This window comes from Rhinopithecus roxellana, chromosome 13, assembly GCF_007565055.1.
Source record: "Rhinopithecus roxellana isolate Shanxi Qingling chromosome 13, ASM756505v1, whole genome shotgun sequence".
NCBI classification, from domain to species: domain Eukaryota; kingdom Metazoa; phylum Chordata; class Mammalia; order Primates; family Cercopithecidae; genus Rhinopithecus; species Rhinopithecus roxellana.
The window spans coordinates 48,979,473-49,002,068 of record NC_044561.1 but is presented as its reverse complement, the minus strand read 5'-3'; the positions used below and the strand labels follow the sequence as shown (position 1 = coordinate 49,002,068).

The 22,596-nt window shown below is 39.1% G+C and overlaps 1 protein-coding gene across 3 annotated transcripts in view; it reads right to left on the bottom strand.

Annotated features, from left to right (window-relative positions):
• The window catches only part of ITSN1 (intersectin 1), a 248,611-nt gene that overhangs the window by 170,191 nt on the left and 55,824 nt on the right, over positions 1 to 22,596 (bottom strand). The window lies entirely within an intron of this gene.

Sequence of the window (22,596 nt, the reverse complement as noted above, 5' to 3'; positions counted from 1 at the left end):
TTGAGAAAGACTGTAAACAAGGTATATTACACTAACATCTGTCCCAGAATACCAAACACAAATTTAATGCTCCAAAAATCTCCATCAGGCATTATTTATTCATGAACAGCCGATGTGAAAAAAAGTCAGTCCTCTTCTCTAACTAAAAACAAAAATCCAGATTTAGGGCCAGGTGTAGCGGCTCACGCCTGTAATTCCAGCACTTTGGGAGGCTGAGGCAGGCAGATCACGAGGTTAGGATATCGAGACCATCCTAACATAGTAAAACCCCGTCTCTACTAAAAATAAAAAAATTTTAAAAAATTAGCCGGGCATGGTGGCAGGGACCTGTAGTCCCAGCTACTCGGGAGGCTGAGGCAGGAGAATGGCGTGAACCCGGCAGGTGGAGCTTGCAGTGAGCTGAGATTGCACCACCACACTCCAGCCTGGGCTACAATGCAAGACTCGGTCTCAAAAAAATCCAGATTTAGTGAATATTTTTCCTTATGTTTAACAGGGTAAATGCACAGTTAAAAATGAGTATTGGCTGGGCGCAGTGGCTCACACCTGTAATCCCAGCACTTTGACAGGCTGAGTCATGCAGATCACTTGAGTCCAGGAGTTCGAGATCAACATGGCAAAATCCTGTTTCTAGTGAAAATACAAAAATTAGCCAGGCATGGTTGCATGAGCCTGTAGTCCCAGCTACTCCGGAGGCTGAGGCGGCAGAATAACCTGAGCTCGGGAGGTCAAGGCTACAGTGAGCTGAGATCACTGTACTCCAGCCTGAGCAACTGGAGTGAGACCCTGTCTCAAAAATAATAATTAAATAAGTAAATAAATGAGTACTACTCACAGATTTAAAATCTTAAATTTAGATTTAAAAAAATGACAGTCTCTTGCCCTAATACATCTCAATTTCATCTTCCAATTTGTCCACAGAAGTTTTTTCCAACTACCACATTTTAAAATTTCCAAAAGCACCTTCTCATTCTCTGTTCTTCTGTTTCTTGGATCACTGGATTCCTCTGGGTTCCTTTTTCGTTCATTGGCTCGTTGACTGGGTCTCTTTCACTTTTTTTTTTTTTTTTGAGACAGAATCTCACTTTGTTGCCCAGGCGATCTCAGCTCACTGCAACCTCTGCCTTCCAGGTTCAAGGAATTCTCTTGCCTCAGCCTCCTGGGTAGCTGGGATTACAGGCACGCCCCACCATACCTGACTATTTTTTGTATTTTTAGTAGAGATGGGGTTTCACCATGTTGGCCAGGCTGGTCTCGAACTCCTGACCTTGTGATCCGCCCGTCTCAGCCATCTCTTTCACTTTTAAGGTTTTTCTCATATATCTAGTGATCCCTGGATGTGCCTCCATATTTAATAGTGAGACACTAAAAAACTGCCCAAGCTCAGCGTGGGTGGCAGGTTTGTTGACCGATGGGCTTCTCTGTAAAACGATTAGGTATATTGAGTCCCCTTGTCATTGGGAGACCTCCAAATGTTCAGTATGTGGAGGTTTCTTCATCGAAGCTGTTAAGTTTTGCCAGACAGAACGAAGTGCTGGGTGGGGTGCGAAGGGATCAACTCATGTAAGTGCTGCCTTGAGGAGGAGTGAAGGAAGGAAGGAGCAGGTAGGGTCCTACACTTCAGTGTGCAGACTTGTACAGGCTCACTTGACTTTCAATCCTGTGCTTCACCTCTAGTCTGGAGCACTTCCGGTTCTAGTGCTCCTCCCATTTCCCCAGCACACAGGGGACTGAAGTAGTTACCCATCTGCTGGGGTATAGGAGAGAAAGGTCTAAAAGATCTGGATATGGATTTTTAAGGAATTTCCACTGTGAGCTGTAAAACTGACTTCAGCCTTTTGGAGTATGTGGAGCCTCCAAGCACAAGGAACTCTCTCAAGATATCCTGGGGCATGCTGATTTGCATCTCCCTAACTGACCTCTGCAGGTACTTAGGTGGTATCTTCCTCTGTGAACTCATTTACTACTCCTCCATTCACTTTCTGTTTTGAAAAATTGTTAAAATCTTTGGTCATTGTCTCCTTTACTGTTACGTTTCTCCTTATGAATTAAGATTTTATTTATTTATGTGTTTTATTATTTTATTTATTTTTTGAGAGTCTTGTTCTTTCCCCAGGCTGGAGTGCAGTGGCGCAATCTTGGCTCACTGCAACCTCCACCTCCTGGGTTCAAGTAAGTCTCCTGCCTCTGCCTCTCAAGTAGCTAGGATTACAGGTGACACCATCCCATCCGCCCGGCTATGAATTAACATTTTAAAGCTTCCTTTGAGATTATTGCAGACTCTAGGACACCATATTTAACCAGAGGTCTGTAAACCCAGTTGTGAATCAGACTACTTCTCATTGTAGATTCCCTTTAGAAACTGCAGCTGCCCTTCTTTTCCTCCACAATCTCTCATTCAATATACTGTATGGGCAACCTTGATAATTCTCTCAAAACTTTTAGTGTGTTTTATCTCACTTAGTCCTCATAAAATCCTTTTGGAATCAACATGTCATGTATCTTTTTGTAGAGCTTCCCAAAAATGCTAAGCTCTGATTTTAAATGCATAGTATAACAGATATTTAATATATATGAGAATACATTCTGCTCAGTTTTACTTCTGTTTTTTTACTTTGTTGCAAAATGAAGAGGTTATTGATTTCTCTTCTTTGTATCCAGCTACTTTACCACTTTCTCATTAGTGCTAATAGTCTCACAAATGAATCTTCTTAGATTTTCTAGATCTACATCTTCTGAAAATAAAGAATTTAGCCTTACATTACTAGCCCAAAGCAATAATACTAAGCTATACAAAACAGTTGTGATAGCAATAATTTTGCTATTGCCTGCGATTTTCACAGTGATAGTTTTGGTATTTCATATTTTAATAGGTTGGTTTGTTGTTGTATTTTAGTAAAGATTATTTACCATGTTTATGTAGTTTCCTTCTATTCCTATTTTTTATAATTGTATTAAGAAATGGCTAAATTTTTTTCAGAAGCTTTTTAAGCATCTAGTGAGATAATGAATTTCTCCTTTACTTACATGCTGAATTACAGTGACATATTTGCAAATACTGAATTATCCTAGAATTTGTACAATAGAACAATTCATATATGCATGTTATTCTTTCACTACACAGCTAGGTTTGATTTGCTAATATTTTCTTTAAGAAAATGTTATACATAATACTATGCAAGAAATGCAAATCCAGAGGAAATGCATGCATTTCTATTTCCCTATAAATCTTGAAAATTATCTTAGGAAAAAATGATTTTATGAAGTTAGCATTAGCTTCATACTAAACTATGACACTGAAAGCATTAAAAAGAGACCATTTTTACTTACACATACAATAATTTTACGCCTTACTTTAAATATTTCACAGCTACTGTGAGAGGATCACAGCAGCAAACATAAGTATAACTCTTATGATTTAAAATATACTTTAGTCATTATCAGGTCCTGACAAAGCACCTAGGACTATTTGTTATTTATCATCCTACTCTAGAACTTAGGAAATAATTCTCACCCTAGGTGAATCTCTACCCCAAAAGCCTTCACCTCACCATGACCAATATTAGATTACATTTACCTTCTGGCCCTTCTGACCTCCAACTCTACTTCTCCTTCATCTGTATCTCTTAAGTGACAACCAAAGGGACTCCACGTTCTCTCCCTTTCCCTCCCTAATTAAAGCCCTATTTCTTTAGTGTCATGTTCTCAGCTGGATGTGAGCAAGGAATCCACCTAATGAAAACTAAATTATGTTTATGTATGAATGAAGATGTACCTTTCAGACTTATTCACTAACACAATAGCCAAATGATGGTTTAAAGATGAGGCTGGAATTTTCCCACATAATTTTCTTCTAACCACAGGTCTTTCCAATGCCAATCACAGTGAGGTTCTCCCTGGCTCCCAAGGAACCCCAGACGATAGTAGTACCATGTAGACGAAGAAACATCTTTCAATCACATCTCCTTTTCTGTTCTATGCTACCTGGACAGACCATGGAGATGACATCTTGGTTTAAAGTGTTTTGTCCTACCGTTATATATGTTTGCTGTATGAATTACTATAATCTGAAAAAAATATAGTAATTTGTAAAAGGCTACCATGTTGAGACCGGGAACGGTGGCTCACGCCAGTAATCCCAGCACTTTGGGAGGCTGAGGCAGGCAGATCACGAGGTCAGCAGAGCGAGACCATCCTGGCTAACATGGTGAAACCCCGTATCTACTAAAAATACCAGAAGAAATTAGCTGGGTGTAGTGGCAGGTGCCTGTAGTCCCAGCTACTAGGGAGGGTGAGGCAGGAGAATGGCGGGAACCCGGGAGGCGGAGCTTGCAGTGAGACTAGATCATGCCACTGCACTCCAGTCTGGGAGACAGAGCAAGACTCTGTCTCAAAAAAAAAAAAAAAAAAAAAAAAAAAAAGGCTACCATATTGAAAAAGAATAATCACATATCCAAGACATTAAATAATGTCACAAAACCTGGTCGGGCACGGTGGTTCCCACCTGGAATCCCAGCACTTTGGGAGGCTGAGGCAAGCGGATCACTTAAGGTCAGGAGTTTGCGACCAGCCTGGCCAACATGATAAAATCCTGTCTTTAATAAAAATAGAAAAATTAGTTGGGCATGGTGGTGGTCGCTTGTAATCCCAGCTACTCGGGAGGATGAGGCACAAGAATCGCTTGAACGCAGGAGGCAGAGGTTACAGTGAGCCAAGATCCTGCCACAGCACTCCAGCCTGGGCAGCAACAGCAAGACTCAGTCTCAAAAATCAAAATAAAATAAAATGTCACAAACCAGAGTTCTGCTTCTGCTATAGCAGACAGAACACAAAATGTAACTATAATACTTGAAGACAATAAGAAGTAAAAGTAGGCAGATTTGGGAGGTGAGTAAAAAGTTTCTAAAAAGTTTCCTTTTCGTGGAGTAAAAAGTTTCTTTTTCCTCTTTTCTCTACAACTCTGCCCCACAGGTTGGCCCCAGTCAGGAAGATAGGCAGTGAAGCACAGGTGCAGAGACTAAAACTCCAGCAGAAACACAGTCTTTGTGGTTAAAGGAATTAATGAAAAAGGCACCTGTGGGCTATAAAGTGTGGAGAAAAGCAGACAGGAAAAAGCTAGAAATGGGGACCTGCCATTGTGTGAATGAATTCCTGCTCATCTCAGGCTCACACCTGAGATATGGATATGCACAGCAGGCTCAAAGTAGCACAGCACTTGTCTTGAAAACTAAACTGAGAAAGGAACCCCTGTCCACAGACAATACAGATAATTTATAGTATGGTATATAACCAAGGTAGATCTAACCAAGTTAGATACTTACTGAAACAAACCGCATTCTGCAGAGGATTACAACAGCACACAACAGCTATACAACATGAAACTCACAATGTCCAGGATATAATCCAAACTACTGGACATACAAAGAAGTAGGAAAATCTGACAAATTCTAAAAAAAAGAAAAAAAAAATGCATCAACAGATGCCAACTCCAAGACAATGAAAATGTTGAAATTATCACACAAAGACTGTGGAACAGCCATTACACCTACTTTCCATGAGGCAAACACAAACACAAATGAATGGAAAGATACAAGTTATCAGCAGAGAAAGAAAAACTAGTTTAAAAAGAATCAAATGTAAATTTTAGAGAGAAACTAAGATCTTTAAGAATTAACGCAAAGCAAAAGAAATTGCAAACATCTGAATAAATATAAAATGATTTTATATTATTAAGCTCTTTAAAATAAGGCAGGAGAATCACTTGAACCCGAGAGGCGGAGGTTGCAGTGAGCCGAGATCACACCACTGCACTCCAGCCTAGCGACCGTGCAAGACTCCGTCTCAACAACAAGAACAAAAACTTCCCCCAAAAGAAAGCGGTAGTCTGTTTCACTGGTGAATTCTTTCAAAGAAGAAATAATACAAAAATCATGCAAAGTTTTTCAAACAAAAAGATCACTGCCCACCTCACTTTTTGAGGTCATACAACTATTAAGCTCTTTAAAATATGTAGACTGTTGAAAACAAATATTGTAACCCTGTGTAGTAGGATTTCAACATAAATATAACACATATAATAACTAACATAAATGTCTCGGGGGGGAGAGTAAAGGGACTTATATGGCTGCAAGCCTTCTACATTCTATATGAAGTGATAAAATATTAACTCTAAGTTGATTATAAAAGGTTAAGTAAATATATTTACTACCTGGAGCAATTACACAACACACACACACACACACACACACACACACACACACACACACAGAAAAAGATACGGCCAAAAAGTCAAGAGGCAAATGAAAATGGAATGTTAAAAATCCAAAGATGTCAAGAAAAAAGAAACAGAAGAAAGAAAGAAAAAAAAAAAAAAAAAAACAGAAAGGACAAACAAAACCAATAACAGGAAGATGGCAGGTCTAATTCCAACAACCGATAATTACATTAAATGTTAATACTCTAAACAATAACAGAGAAAAAAACTTGGAAAAAGAAATGTAAACCAACAATAAGTAGAAGAAAAGAAATTACAATGATACGGCAGAATGAATAAAAATTCAGACAATAGAGAAAATTATAAAATCAAAATCTGGTTCTTTGAAAAAAAAATTTATGAACCTCAAGCTAGAGACAGAGAAAAATAAAATCATAGAAATAAGGGGCATCCCCATCAATCCTACACTTAAAAAATAATAAATAGTAAAAACAGCTTTATGCCAACAAATTTGACAGTGTAGATAAAAGAAACAAATTTCTTGGAAAATAAAGCTTACTAAAATTGATACGAGAATCTGAATACTCCTATATTTATTAAAGAAGCTGATTTTATCATTAATAACCTTCCCCGCTGGGAGCCGTGGCTCACGTCTGTAATCCCAGCATTTTGGGATCACAAGGTCAGGAGATCGAGACCATCCTAGCCAACGTCTCTACTAAAAATACAAAAATTAGCTGGGTGTGGTAGCACGTGCCTATAGTCCCAGCTACTCGGGAGGCTGAGGCAGAAGACTCACTCGAACCCGAGAGGCGGAGGTTGCAGTGAGCCGAGATCACACCACTGCACTCCAGCCTGGTGACGGAGCAAGACTCCATCTCAACAACAACAAAAAAACTTCCCCCAAAAGAAAGCCATAGTCTGTTTCACTGGTGAATTCTGTCAAAGAAGAAATAATACAAAAATTATGCAAAGTTTTTCAAACAAAAAGGAGATCACTGCCCACCTCACTTTTTGAGGTCATACAACTATAATATCAAAACTTCACAGACATTACAAAAAATAAATAATAGAACAAGATCCCTAAAAAATATAGATACAAAAATCATTCACAAGAATTAAAAATTGAACACCAATATCATATAAAAAGGATACTAAAATATAACCAAACAGTTTATCCTAGAAATGCAAGGTTAAACCATTCAGAAAATGTAATATACCATATTAGCAGAATAAAGCAGACGCCCAGATGATCATGTGAATAGATATCTTTTTAAAAGCTTCTGACAAAAACTCAACATTCAATCATGATTTAAAAAAAACCTCTCAGCAAATCAGAATTAGTAGGAAACTTTTACAGATAATAGGGCACCCATGAAAAACCTACATCTAACATCACAGTTAACGGTTAAAGACTGAATTTCTCAGCCTGAGATCAGGAAGAAGGCAAGGATATCTGCTTTTCCCACTTCTACGCAACATTGATGTGGAGATTCTACTCAATAAAGTATTAAGGTAAGAAATAGCAAAAAATAGGCATAAAGATTGGAAAATAAAAATAAAGCTCTCCTTATTTATAGATATCACTGTTTATAAAGAAAATCCCAGAGACTCTAGAAAACAATGACTATATTCAGTAAGTGAATTTAACAAAACTGCAGGATAAAAGGTTAATGTATTAAAATGAACTGAATTCTTAAATACTAGCAAGCAAAAAATTGGAGAGTGAAATTAAGAAAAACAACTGTTTTACAGTAGCATCAAAAAATGTAAAATTTCTAAATGTAAATTTAACAAAAGACAGGCTGGGCACGGTGGCTTACACCTGTAATCCCAGCACTTCAGGAAGCCAAGGTGGGCGAGTCACCTGAGGACAGCAGTTCGAGACCAGCCTGACCACTAAAAATACAAAATCAGCCAGGCATGGTGGCACATGCCTGTAATTCCAGCTACTTGGGAGGCTGAGGCATGAAAATTGCTTGAACCTGGGAGGCCAAGCCTGGGCAACAAGAGTGAAACTCCGTCTCAAACACACAAGCAAAAAAACACATACAAGGCCTCTGCACTTAGAATGGCAAAATATTGTAAAGAAAACTTAAAGAAAACCTAAGTAAATGGTACTAAGATACTAAGTTCATGGGTTAGAAGATTAAATATTGTGAAAATGCCATTATCTCCAAAGGGTTTGTATATTCAATGCAATCCCAATCAAAATTGCAGCAGGCTTTGTGGCAGAAATTGGCAAGCTGATAGTAAAGACCTAGAATAAGCAGAGCAGCTTTTTAAAAGAACAAAGTTGAAAGATTTACCCTGATTTCAAGATTTACTATAAAACAACAGTAGTCCAGGCCTTCTGTGATTGGTGTAAAGAGACAGATCAATAAAACAGAAAAGAAGAGTTCAGAAAGACCTACCCGTTTGGTTAATTGATTTTTGGCAAAGTTGTAAAGACAAATCACTGGAGGAAAAAAGTCTTTCAACAGACAAAGTAGATTAACTGGATATCCAGGTGGAGAGAAAGACCAACACTGACACTTTACATAATACACAAAAATAAATTCAAAACACGTCCCAGGCCTAAATGCAAAACCATATATGCTTCATATAAAAATCTTAAAAGATGGGAGAATATCTCCCTGACCTTAGGCTAGACAATTTCTCAAAACACAAAGAAGCATGATTTATAAAAGAAAAAATTAGTAAACTGGGCTTCAAAGTAAAAAAAAAAAAAACAAAAAAAAACACAGTTATTCAAAAGATAACCATTATGAAAACAAAAAAATAAACCACAGAGACAAAGAAAACACTTGCAACACGTATATTAGAAAAAGGACTTGTATCCACAATATATAAAGAACTCTTAAAATTTAAGAATAAGACAGCTCAGTGAGGAAATGGCTGAGATGTAAAATAACTTCTAGAAACAGGCAATAAACCCATGAAAAGATGTTCAACATTATTAACCATCAGGGAAATGCAAACTAAAATCACACTGATATACCACTTATATTTCCACTAGAATGACTAATGTGAGAAAGAATGATCATATCTAGTGTTGGTGAGGACGTGGAACAGCTCTACACATTGCTGGGAGGAATGTAAAATTGTACAAACTTCTAAAAATATAGTTTTCTTAAAACATTACGCAGCTACCACTCCACCTAGCCACTCTACTTCTAGGTATCTGGCTAAGAGAAATGAAAATTTATGTCTACACACAGATTTTTACACAAATGTTCTATCAAACTTTATTTCTAAGAGCCAAAAACTGAAACCCAAATGTCAATCAACTGATCAATGAATAAACAAATGGTGATCTATCCATACAATGAAATGCTACTTGGCAATAAAAAGGAACCAACTGTTACACATGCAACAACATGTATGAATCTCAAAATTATTACGCTAAGTGAAAGAAGTCAGATTAAAAAAGAGGTATATATCTATGATTCCACTTCCAGAAAAATTCTAGAAAATGTAAACTAATTATAGTGACAAAAACCCCATCAGTGGTTTCCTGAAGATGGGAGAAGAAAGGACACAAAACAGAGAGGCATAAGAAACTTTCGGGGGAACAGAAATGTTTGCTCTCTTGGGAATGATGATTTCACAGGTATATGCTTATGTCAAAACTAACCAAACTGTACATTTTAAATATATGCATTTAAAGTGCAGTGCCTCACATCTGTAAGCCCAGTGCTTTGGGATGCCAAAGTGGGAGCATCACTTTAGGCCAGGAGTTCAAGACTAGCCTGGGCAACATAGTGAGACCCCTGCCCCACAAAAAATGAAAAATTGAAAAAACATAAAAATAAAAAATAAGTATATGCATTTAGTACGCTTCAATTACATATTAATAAAGTTGAAAAGAGAGTCACAAGCCACAAAGAAAACACTAAGTATAAAGAGTCAAGAATACAGCATTCCTAACAGTTCACTATAAACTAGACTATCCATGCTGATGGAACTCACATCTCTCCCCCAAGAGATGTAGCAATTCTTGATATGCGTCAACACAGATTTTAACTTTTAAAAAATAACTTGTTTAAGCTCAAGTTAAAAACTGAATTGAGGCTGAGCGCAGTGGCTCACACCCGTAATCCCAGCACTTTGGGAGGCCGAGGCAGAGTTTGACACCAGCCTGGCTAACATGGTGAAACCCTTTCTCTACTAAAACTACAAAAGTAAGCTGGGCGTGATGGTGCACGCCTGCATTCTTAGCTACTCAGGAGGCTGAGGCACAAGGATCACTTGAACCCAGGAGGCAGAGGTTGCAGTGAGCCAAGATTGTGCAACTGCACTCCAAATAAATAAATAAATAAATAAATAAATAAAACCTGAATTGAAAGGACAGAACAAATGGTGTGGACCATAAGGCTTTTGAGCAAGTTAAGTGGCAGATCTCAGATTGTGAATAGGAATCCTTAATGACACTATTTACTAAAGCTGACAAAAATTAAATTTCTTTTTAAAAAAGGTTTCCTTATAGAAGTGAGGTAGGGTGAAGCATTAGTCAACGTTGAATCCAAAATGCTTTACTGGAAAATACTAATTACTCATTTTAAGTTCAATATATCCAGTGGTTTTCATTTTTGTAATAAATGCCTTTTATTAAAATTCTAAGATCAGTGATTTTCCACCTTTATGACCAAGTAACAAGTAACAGCTATATTCTCATTTTAAATTTCATGTAAGTGGGGAAAATGTCTGGAAAGTATAAAATATGAGATATACTTTAAAATGCCATCAATTAAAAACTTGGCCAGGCCTAGTGGCTCATGCCTGTAATCCCAGCACTTTGGGAGACTGAGGTGGGCAGATAACTTGAGGTCAGGAGTTCCAGATCAGCCTGGCCAACATGGCGAAACCCCATCTCAACTAAAAATATAAAAGTTAGCCAGCATGGTGGCACATGCCTGTAATCCCAGCTACTCAGGAGGCTGGGGCAGGAGAATCACTTGAACCCAGGAGGCAGAGGTTGCAGTGAGCTGAGATTGCACCACAGCACTCCAGCCTGGGCGACAAGTAATATGAACAAAATTCAACTGTAAAAGATATGAAACTTCACAGACATCAGTGTTTGATTTGTATAAATAAATATATATACATCAAGAGGCAAGTTATAAAGGCCTCCAATATGAGTAGGCTTTCAGAAAAAAAATTAAAACTGCTTTTATTGCCATAACTCACTAAATATATAGTCAAAATGAAACATCAATTTAGAATGATAGGAGAAATGAACTTCAGTGCCTCCATTTCTAAATATTTTATTAATATCTTTCCATTTAAACTTCTGGAGAATATTTTAGATTTAGCCAAATTTTCAAATGTTAAAAAGAGAATTGAAAAAATGTAGGTTTTAGCCGGGCATGGTGGCTCATGCCTGTAATCCCAGCACTTTGGGAGGCCGAGGCGCGTGGATCACGAGGTGAGGACATCAAGACCATCCTGGCTAACACAGTGAAACCCTGTCTCTACTAAAAGTACAAAAAAAAAAAAAATTTGCTGGGCATGGGGGCAAGCACCTATAGTCCCAGCTACTCAGGAAGCTGAGGCAGGAGAATGGCGTGAACCCAGGAGGTGGAGCTTGCAGTGAGCTGAGATTGTGCCACTGCACTCCAGCCTGGGCAACAAGCAAGATTCCGTCTCAAAAAAAAAAAAAAGAGAGAAAAAAATATAGGTTTTAACTTTTGAGTCAGAGCACTAGTATATTAAATATTTTCATATTCTTCTCTTTTACAATCAGATTATCATTTCTATTTAGAGTTTACTTAAAAAAAACCTTAATATCTTTCCTACGTCTTATTAATTTACTCAGGAAAAATTTTTATTTCCATGTACAGTACAAAGTTATACTGATCCAATATAAAAACAACAAGTTGGTTCAGTGATTTTTATCTCCTCACTAAAGCATTTTAAGATTGTCTTTTTTCTTTGAGATGGAGTCTGGCTCTGTCACCCAGGCTGGAGTGCAGTGGCCGGATTTCAGCTCACTGCAACCTCTGCCTCCCGGGTTCACGCCATTCTACAGCCTCAGCCTTCCGAGTAGCTGGGACTACAGGCGCCCGCCACCACGCCTGGCTAATTTTTTTGGGTGTGTATATATGTATTTTTTTTTAGTAGAGACGGGGTTTCACCGTGTTAGCCAGGATGGTCTCGATTTGCTGACCTCGTGATCCACCTGCCTCGGCCTCCCAAAGTGCTGGGATTACAGGCATGAGCCACCGCGCCCAGCCAAGACTGTCTTAACAACTGATTTTGAGGCCCTTATCTCATTCAAATGACAGCTTAGCCTTACTGCCAGAATCAAAGATAATAGTGGACAATAACATTATGCCAAAATAATGAAGTCAACTTTGGTGAGGATTTACTGGCATGATCCTTAATAGTAATAGTTTATAATAACTAATGGAAAGTTTAAATGCTTGGAAGTACACCTGACCGATATTAGCCAATTTAATCCTATTAACAAAGCTATGGATTAAATAATATTAGTATTCCCTTTTACGGAGACTAAGGCACAGTTTATCCAGTTATTAAACAATGGAAGAGAGAGTCTGGATTCAGAGCCCATGATCATAACCTCATACTTTTAGGAATAAGAACTTCACCAAAGAGGCACAAAGTTGTTAGCCTGGTAAACTAACTAGGGTGAGGCTGTGGATGCAGGGGATACTTTTCCATGCAATAAAGGCACGGGAAAACAAAAGAAAGAAGAAAGATAAACCAATTTTTTTTTGTAATGTCATAGCAGATCACAGAAAGAAAATGGGGGAATTAAGATTAATAGAATGCTGACATGTAAGTCCAATGAGCTTCTACTTCTTACACACAAAAAGGAAAAGCTCCCTGACGTGTAAACATTTACCATATGGAAGCAGGAAGTCATATATTTTTTAAAAATCTAACAGAAAACCTACAGCAGTTAAGAAAAGAAAAAGGTGAATGAAATCAGTTCTATCTCTATGAGGGGACTTCAGCAGCATGAAGCAGGTCACCTTCGCTGAAAACAAACAGAAGCATACCTAAAGAAAAGGAAAGGCATTCTTCTCTCTGAGGTCCCCAGCCCTGTGGCCTAGAAAGCAGGAGCGTTACCCAGGAGTGCGGGAAGCTCAGCCCCAGGCAGAGGCAGCACCTCAGGGCTAAGGGCCCGGAGCTCTTCAGGGAGGAGACAACACAGAGAGAAGGGCAACACCAAGTAGGCAAATAGGCGCGGTCCCATTTACTAGTTACCATTTCGTCCCTCTGAAATACTTGTTTTACAACAGGGCCTACATCGTGACTGCTTACACTTTCCCCCTTTAAAGGTTATAGGTGACAATTGTGGGAAATTTAGAAAACTGAAAAGATAGGTGAAAAAAAAATTCACAATTCTACTCTCCGAAGGCAACCTCTACCAACAGCTTGGTATTTCTATTTCCTCTTAGTCTTTTCCCAATGAAAGTACAATTGTTTCCTTCTTTGGCACACTTTACACAACGTACATGCTTTCAGCAAGTTACTAAAACCTTTCTAAACATATTGCTGGACCTAGATATTTCATGGAGACAAACACTCCTTATTTAGGTACAAAAAATAGAAAAACACAGAGACTAAATATTAAGCAATGAAGAAACAGGTAAATAGTTTCTTCAAGTTTGGATAATGTTCGGATTCTTAAACCAAAGCTAGAATATGTTTAAGAAGTCTTTAATCTTTCTTCACCTCAGCTTCAGGAAAAAGAGCCAATTAGAGAAAGTCAAAAGAAAAAATACTGATGATCTTTAATTTTTGTACTTACATTAAAATTCCTAATGTTGACATAGATAAGTAGAAGGCCTCTAATAAACATGTATTTATAAAATAGAATGACCATCCTTAAAACAACTTTCTTTATATACACATATATATATTCTTTATATATATATTCTTTATATATACATATTTGTATATGTATATATGTGTGTACATATGTATATACATACATAGATGGAGTCTCGCTCAGCCTGGAGTGCAGTGGTGTGATCTCGGCTCATTGTAATCACTGCAACCACCGTCTCCTGGGTTCAAGAGATTCTCCCATCTCAGTCTCCTGAGTAGCTGGGATTACAGCCACCGGCCATCAAGCCCAGCTAATTTTTGTATTTTGGTAGAGATGGGGTTTCACCATGTTGGCCAGGCTGGTCCTGAACTCTTGACCTCAGGTGATCTGCCCCCCTCGGCCTCCCAAAGTGCTAGGATTACAGGCATGAGCCACCGCGCCTGGCTTAAACAATATTTATTAAAATGTCATTCTGCGGGACAAAAAAGCACATTGAAACAGATTTGTTATTTCAGTTCCAATGTTTTGCTATCATAAATACAGGAAGATTATTCAGAAAATATGCAATAATTCCAAAAAATCAAAATCAAAACATAAACAATTAGGGATTTTAGGTTCTAGCACATAAATACTAAGTTTAATAGTTAAAAAGGTAAAAATTTAACCATGTGGAATAAAATGTCTAAAGTCTTAATTACTGGAGTAATTTAAAACTTAACTTTATATCAAATAATTAAACTGCAATTAGTCTTTTAAAACAAGTATGTCACTGTGCTGTTCTTTCAACTTTCCTGAATGTTTGAAAATTTTCAAATATTTTTGGCCAGGTACGGTGCCTCACGCCTGTAATCCTACCACACTGGGCTAATTTTTTTTTTTTTTTTTTTTTTTTTTAACAGAGACAGGGTTTCGCCACGTTGGCCAGGTTGGTCCCAAACTCCTGACCTTAAGTGATCCACCCACCTTTGCCTCTCAAAGTGCTGGGATTACAGGCGTGTGTCACCATGCCCAGCCAAATTTTTTAAAAAATAAAGGGAAGCATGCAAGATGAAATGAGGTAATTCAAACATATTTACAGGTCAGGCACAGTGGCTCACACCTGTAATCCCAGCACTTTTGGAGGCCGAAGCAGGGAGATCACTTGAGTCCAGATCAATTTCCCACAGTGGTCACAAGAGTTCAAGGCTGGCCTGGCAAAACCCCATCTCTACAAAAAATACAAAAAAACTAGCTTGGTGTGGTGGCATGTGCCATTAGTCTCAACCATTTAGGAGGCTGGGGTGGGAGGATTGCTTGAACCTGGGCCTAAGCAAGTCTAATCCATTTATAAATGTTCCATTATATTCAAAATACCCTTTCTACCAACAGTAGGTTCTTAACTACTGAGACCAGGCATGCTGTGGTTGTGACTCCAGCAAAATGGATTGGTGGCATTGCATGAGCTGAGATTGCACCACTGCACTTCTTTGGGGAACAGAGTGAGACCACAGCTATTTAAAAAAAAAAAAAAAAAGGAAACACACACACACACACACACACACACACACACACACACACACACAGAAAAAAGAATCTTCTACATGTACTACAGATAATCAGCAGATTTTTAATACACCAATATAGGCTAATCTAGGCTTAATGACCTAAAGACTAAAAGGTGATTATGAACATACATCATCTGTTTTTCACTTAATTATTGACCATCCCTTCACAAAAATCTTATAATCCTCTTATATAAATGAAAAAACTGGGCCCAAACAATTAGTGACAGGCAAAGGTTACAGAAGGGGAGAGCGGAGGCCCAGGGTGTTCAGTGTAAGATGCCAGCAATCCATGCTGCTGGAGTCACAACCAAAGCATGCCTGGTGTCAGCAGCTAAGAACCTACTGTTGGTAGAAAGGGTATTTTGTATATAATGGAACATTTATAAATGGATTAGGCTTGCTTTCTCCCTCCTACTATACTTATAGTCACAGAGTTTCAGCAGCTCTCAACTGTGAACAACTACATCTGTCTGCCTCCCCTCCAAAGTAAGGCAAGATGGCTAGAAGGTATTAGAGGACAGAGGAATAAAGACAGCAGAGACCTCTTCATCCTCATATTTAAACAATTCAGGGCCAGGTGTGGTGGCTCACGCCTGTAATCCCAGCACTTTGGGAAGCTGAGGCAGGTGGATCACCTGAGGTTAGGAGTTTGAGACCAGCCTGGCCAACATGGCAAAACACCATCTCTACTAAAAATACAAAATAAACCAGGCATGGTGGCAGACACCTGCAATCCCAGCTACTCGGGAGGCTGAGGCAGGAGAATTGCTTGAACCCGGGGAGGTGGAGGTTGCAGTGAGCTGAGATCATGCCATTGCACTCCAGCATGGGTGACAGAACAAGACCCCATCTCCAAAAAACAAAACAAAACAAAAAACAATTCAGGCAGGGAGGGTGGCTCACACCGATAATCCAAGCACTTTGGGAAGTTGAGGCAGGAGGATCTGTTGAGGTCAGGAATTCAAGATCAGCCTGGGCAACACAGCAAGATGCTGTCTCTACAAAAAACAAACTTAAAAATTTGGTGTGGTGGTGCCTGCCTATAGTCCCAGCTACCTGGGAAGGCTGAGGCAGGAGAAAATCCTTTGGTCCCAGGAGTTCGAGGTTGTAGTGAGCTATGATGGCACTACTGGCACTGCAGCCTGGGCAGCAGAGTCAGACACTGTCTCTAAAAAACTAAAATAAAATTCCCTTTGGGCGTGCTGATTTATTTTTTGAGACGGAGTCTCGCTCTGTCGCCCAGGCTGGAGTGCAGTGGCCGGATCTCAGCTCACTGCAAGCTCCGCCTCCCGGGTTCACTCCATTCTCCTGCCTCAGCCTCCCGAGTAGCTGGGACTACAGGCGCCCGCCGCCTCGCCCGGCTAGTTTTTTGTAGTTTTTAGTAGAGACGGGGTTTCACCGTGTTAGCCAGGATGGTCTCGATCTCCTGACCTCATGATCCGCCTGTCTCGGCCTCCCAAAGTGCTGGGATTACAGGCTTGAGCCACCGCGCCCGGCCTGATTTATTTATTGTATAAATTTCTGAGATGGGATCTGGCTCTGTCACCCAGAATGGAAAGCGGCGGCACAATCTCAGTTCACCGCAACTTCCACCTCCGGGGCTTAAGCCATCCTCCTACCTCAGTCCCGGCTAATTTTCATACTTTTGTAGAGACAGGGTTTCACCATGTTGCCCAGGCTGGTCCTGAACTCCTGAGCTCAAGCAGTCCGCCCGCCTCAGCCTCCCAAGATACATGAGCCACCGTGCCCAGCCAGCTGGACTTGCATTTTAACAGGTCTATTTCTAAACCCACTTCATGGTGTCCCTTTCCAATCTTCAGACTCATTTATTTGAAACAGATTTTTATTATGGTAATAAGTGTAATTCATCATTTATAAAGAAGTATTTTTAAAAATTTGTTTTAAAGTTGCTCAAAAGGTTTAATTCCAGCTTGAAGAAACTATAGGATAGGAAGATATAGAACACAAGATTAAAATTGGTAGAAATGTGGCATCAATGAAACACAGAGGGGAAAAAAATGTCCAAATGTGGGAGAAAAATAAAAATGTGTATATTTTAAACATCTCAAAGGATATAAACACATCCTCAGAAACATAAAAAACTATTATCTGGTATTTGAGAGTTGTTAGAGTTTGGTTTCAGGTACTAATCTATGTATATCTGTCCTTGATCTAGAAAAACAATTAAAAGAAACCTCAAACAAATACTAACTCCACATATTACCCTTTTAAAGGCTTTGCATCTATAAAAATTCAAAATTGGAAAACATTAAAGAAAAATACAAGGAAATCTCTTATTTAAAACAAATCTGCAATGAATGAAAACACCTAGAAGAGCCTATGTCCCTGTCCTATAAGTGAGTCTTATACCAGATTCCCGTCTTGAGATGACTCTTAGAGCAGGAAATGAATGAAAAAGAAGAAAGCTGCCCTTTAAGATTACACATAAAGGCAAGAGGTACACAAAGCTCTTTTAAAATACAGAGAAAAGGCACTGAAAGCCAGACAAAAAATGGACAAAGGAACTGACAAATCCCAAACATATAGCCAACCTGATCAATGCCCTATTGTCATGTCTGAAGCCCTGAGCCTCAAATGTGGCTTTTACATGTGCTATTTGAAGTAGAAGAACAAGATGACCTAAAAGGGATATGCAGCTTGTTCATAAGTAATATTTTAAAACTGCATGAAGGATAAAGAACCTGATAAAAAGAAGAATCTTATTACTAAAACTGAAAAAGGTCAAAGACATTGTCCACATGATATCTGACAAACTATCATGATGACTCAAGTTGTCCTCGAAACAGGGAACAGGCATTCTTCCCAGAATTTCTGTTGTTGTTAGGGGGGAGTGGCAGCAGGGATGGGAGGTGAAAAGGGGACACTCAGGAATGACCACTGTCCAGCAATCACTGTCAGGTACAGCTGTCAGCACATCACTTGGCAACACTCAGTGGCATTTTGGACTATTTGTCCCTTTACTCCTGCTTACTTTCCACAAAGAGAAATGTCAGGGCATCTAGCCTGGAGAGCTTCAATAGGCAGATTTTAATCTCAGTTCTTCTAAATCATCCTTACTTTAATATTGGCAGAAGGAGAGAATTCATCAGGGAGCTAATAAAACCAAACCCTAATTACAGCATAAAGGTGAAAAATAAGGGACAGCAATGAGAGACAGGAAAGGAATTCCTGTTTAAGAGATAAATGGAATTAACAGTCCCCTCCTTGAAGCTCTTTTTTCTTCTTCCAGACACCAACTAACTGCAAAGTAACATCTGAAAAGTTATTATCCATAGTTTGTCTATTTGTTTGGAAAAATCAGATTGTAGAGCCCTAGAGCTGCCGATAGGAGAGCCATTCATAAAGCTTCAATAAAGTGAAGGACTTTATTTCTTCTAGAAGGTTCTATTTTCCAGTGGGTCATCAAGAATAAAACATTATATCAAGTTCCTGAAAGCTAAAAAAGTAATTCCTAGAAAAAAAATATAACTCTAAACAGCAAACAATAAACTTAAGAACCACTGATTAAGAGTGTTTCAAATCAAAATTTTATTTTAAATATAAGTTATGGAATAGTTTCAAATTGACAGCCAAATTAATAATGAGATTGTATAAGTTTAAACTATGTTCAACTCACACACTTTCCAGTACCCTCTCAAATATAAATTAATAAGTGATGAAATAATTCACAAATAATTGCAAACACTTTGTCACATGAAAAAAAAATGTAATGACCCAGGTTACAGGAAAACAAAATGTTGTCATTTGTGTAATGTAGATATATACAGTCACTAAAGAAGAGACAATCTAGGCCAAGCATGGTGGCTCACACCTGTAATCTCAGCACTTTGGGAAACCTAGGCAGGCAGATCACCTGAGGTCAGGTGTTTGAGAACAGCCTGGCCAATATGGTGAAAGCCTATCTCTACTAAAAATACAGAAAAAAAAAAAAAAAAAGGGCCGGGTGTGGTGGTGCACTCCTTGGAAGGCCTCAGGAGGCAGAGGTTGCAGTGAGCCGAAATCACTCCAATGCACTCCAACTCAGGCGACAAAAAAAAAAAAAAAAGAGACAATCTAAAAGTTGTCTTCCAAAACTTCCAAATAAAAACTCGTTTCAACACATTGCAAAGCCCATACATAAAGGAAAATATTAAAATAAATTTCCATGTTGTAGCATAAAAACTGAAATCACACTTAGTCGTAAGACAACACAGTGTACTAATTTACTACTCTCACCTTTATCTCTGGGTAATTAAATTGTATACCTCTAAATACAGTCAGCAACCAGTCTGGTATTATCAGCTCATCTGCACAGTGGTTAAATATAGGCAGAGAAAAGTTTTAGAGATATGGCCCTTCAGCTTTAGGAAGGAAGAAACTACATAGAAGGTACTTAACTGTGTAGAATAACACTGCAACACTGAAAAGGGCAAAAAAGTAGGAAAGCCTCCTGCCAGATTTTTAAGTCTTCTTCAACAAACAGTGCAAGAGCTGCAAATGAATGAATTAAATACAGGCTGAAAAACGGTAGAAAAAGAAATGAAATATGCACATACTGTATAAAAAGCCATAAGCCAGTAATTATAAAATGCTCTACATTTAAACATATTCATCAAAATTAAACTGGCTACACGTAAGCCTTGACAACGAGTAAGTAACTGAGAATCCAGTGAATACTTCACATGTCTGACATCTTCACAGTTGCAGTGCCACAATGGACAGCAAAAACAGTAACAGTTTCCTGTCCAATACAACTGACTCCTTTTACCACTTAGAGTTAGTGGAAAGCTCAATGGATAGACTTTGCTAAGGACTGTTAAGCATTTGCCAAATCAGGAGATAAAGGCAATCTGCACAGGTACATACTGATAAATCTGATCCGCACATAGATGCTGGCTACCTCCTGCTACAGCTGAAGATTATTTACCAATGTGCAAAGAATGGGAGAAGTCCAACAAAAAAAGCCTTTACTGCAACATCAATGAAAAGTCACTGGGTATCATGAATGAGAGCAAAGGACAATGGAGTCATTAACAAAAACCAACTGCGCTCTGCTAAGTGACCTATAGGGGACTTCTATGCACAAGATTTATCACTACTGGAAGTTTTAGAACTAAAAACCATTCAATAACATTAGCATCACTAACACACTAAATAGACTGCAGTCAACAGAAAGCCAGACCATTTTGGAAGGCAACAGACAGATGACTCAAATATTTAATCTCACTTCACTTGATTGAGGTGCACTGAAATATATTCAAGCCTGAGGAAAGAGAGAAAAGCTGAAAAGAATCCTGCTGCTGGTCATCTTTCCTGGGGATTTCACTCCTTCTCACATGGATCTGGCTGCACCATTAAAGTACAGAAAATAAAGTTTATGTTAAAAATCACAAACACACTGAGATCCAAAACAAAAGAAAAAAATCCTAGATTTCCTCAATTTCTTATTTTCTTTAGAAAGGTTCACCTTCTACTCGTAATATAAAAAACTTTCTAAAGGCCCACTTATACTCAAAATGTGTTTGGTTTATAATCTAATTTATCCAGATTTCCAGTTTATGTACGTTTGCACATTCAAATTTGACTGTGTTTTAGTTTCATGCTCGCAAAATCCAGCAGAGGTATTAAGCTTTAACATTCCAAATAGCATGGAGAAGATTTTTAAAAGATAACTGTCAGTGAAGAACAGTTCACGCATTCAATATGTACTTCACTGAATAACATTTCCCTCTCCAACAAAACTTTTCCTATTTCCTTGACACTCCAACTTTTCAAATGGATCTTATAAAGTTTTTGTCAAAGGGAAATTTTACTTGGGAATCTAAACCAGTTTACTTTAGGTCAACCTAATTCAGAAAGTTTACCACAAGGAAAGAAGGCCTCAAAATAAATAAGTTTAATACAGATATCTGATATTAATACTGTTAGAGCAAAGAGACCCTGTCTCACACTACTGGTGGGAGGGCAAACTGTTACAACTCCTTTGGAAAGCACATCACAGGATAAGTATCAAGAGTAGAAAAATATGGCCGGGCGTGGTGGCTAATACCTGTAACCCCAACATTTTGAGAGGCCAAGGCAGGAGGACTACTTGAGGCCAGAAGTCTGAGACCAGCCTGGGAAAGATGGTAAGACCCTCATCTCTACAAATAAAAAAAATTGCCGGGCGCGGTGGCTCAAGCCTGTAATCCCAGCACTTTGGGAGGCCGAGACGGGCGGATCACGAGGTCAGGAGATCGAGACCATCCTGGCTAACCCGGTGAAACCCCATCTCTACTAAAAAATACAAAAAAACTAGCCGGGTGAGGTGGCGGGCGCCTGTAGTCCCAGCTACTGGGGAGGCTGAGGCAGGAGAATGGCGTTAACCTGGGAGACGGAGCTTGCAGTGAGCCAAGATCCGGCCACTGCACTCCAGCCTGGGCGACAGAGCGAGACTCTGTCTCAAAAAAAAAAAAAAAAAAAAAAAATTAATACAGAAATCAGCTGGGCACGATGCCATGCATCTGCAGTCCTAGGAACTGCTCAGGCAGGAGGATTGATAGAGCCTAGGAGTTGGAGGCTGCAGAGAACCATGACTGCACCACTGCACTGCAGCCTGAGTGAAAAACGCTGTTTTTTGTTTTTGTTTTTTTGTTTTTTGGAGACATGCTTGCTCTGTCTCCCAGGCTGGAGTGCAGTGGTGTGATCTCAGCTCACTGCAATCTCCGCCTCCCAGGTTCAAGCAATTCTTCTGTCTCAGCCTCCCAAGTCGCTGGGATTATAGACACCTGCCACCATGCCTGGCCAATTTTTGTATTTTTAGTAGGGACAGGGTTTCGCCATGTTGGCCAGGCTGGTTTTGAACTCCTGACCTCAGGTGATCCGCCTGCCTCGGCCTCCCAAAGTGCTGGAATTACAGGTGTGAGCCACAGCACCTGGCCAGACCCTGTCTCTTAAAAAATAAAAAAGACAGGAAAAATGTTCTTTCCATTTTACCCAATAACAAAACTCCTGGCCGGACGCAGTGGCTCACACCTGTAATCCCAGCACTTTGGGAG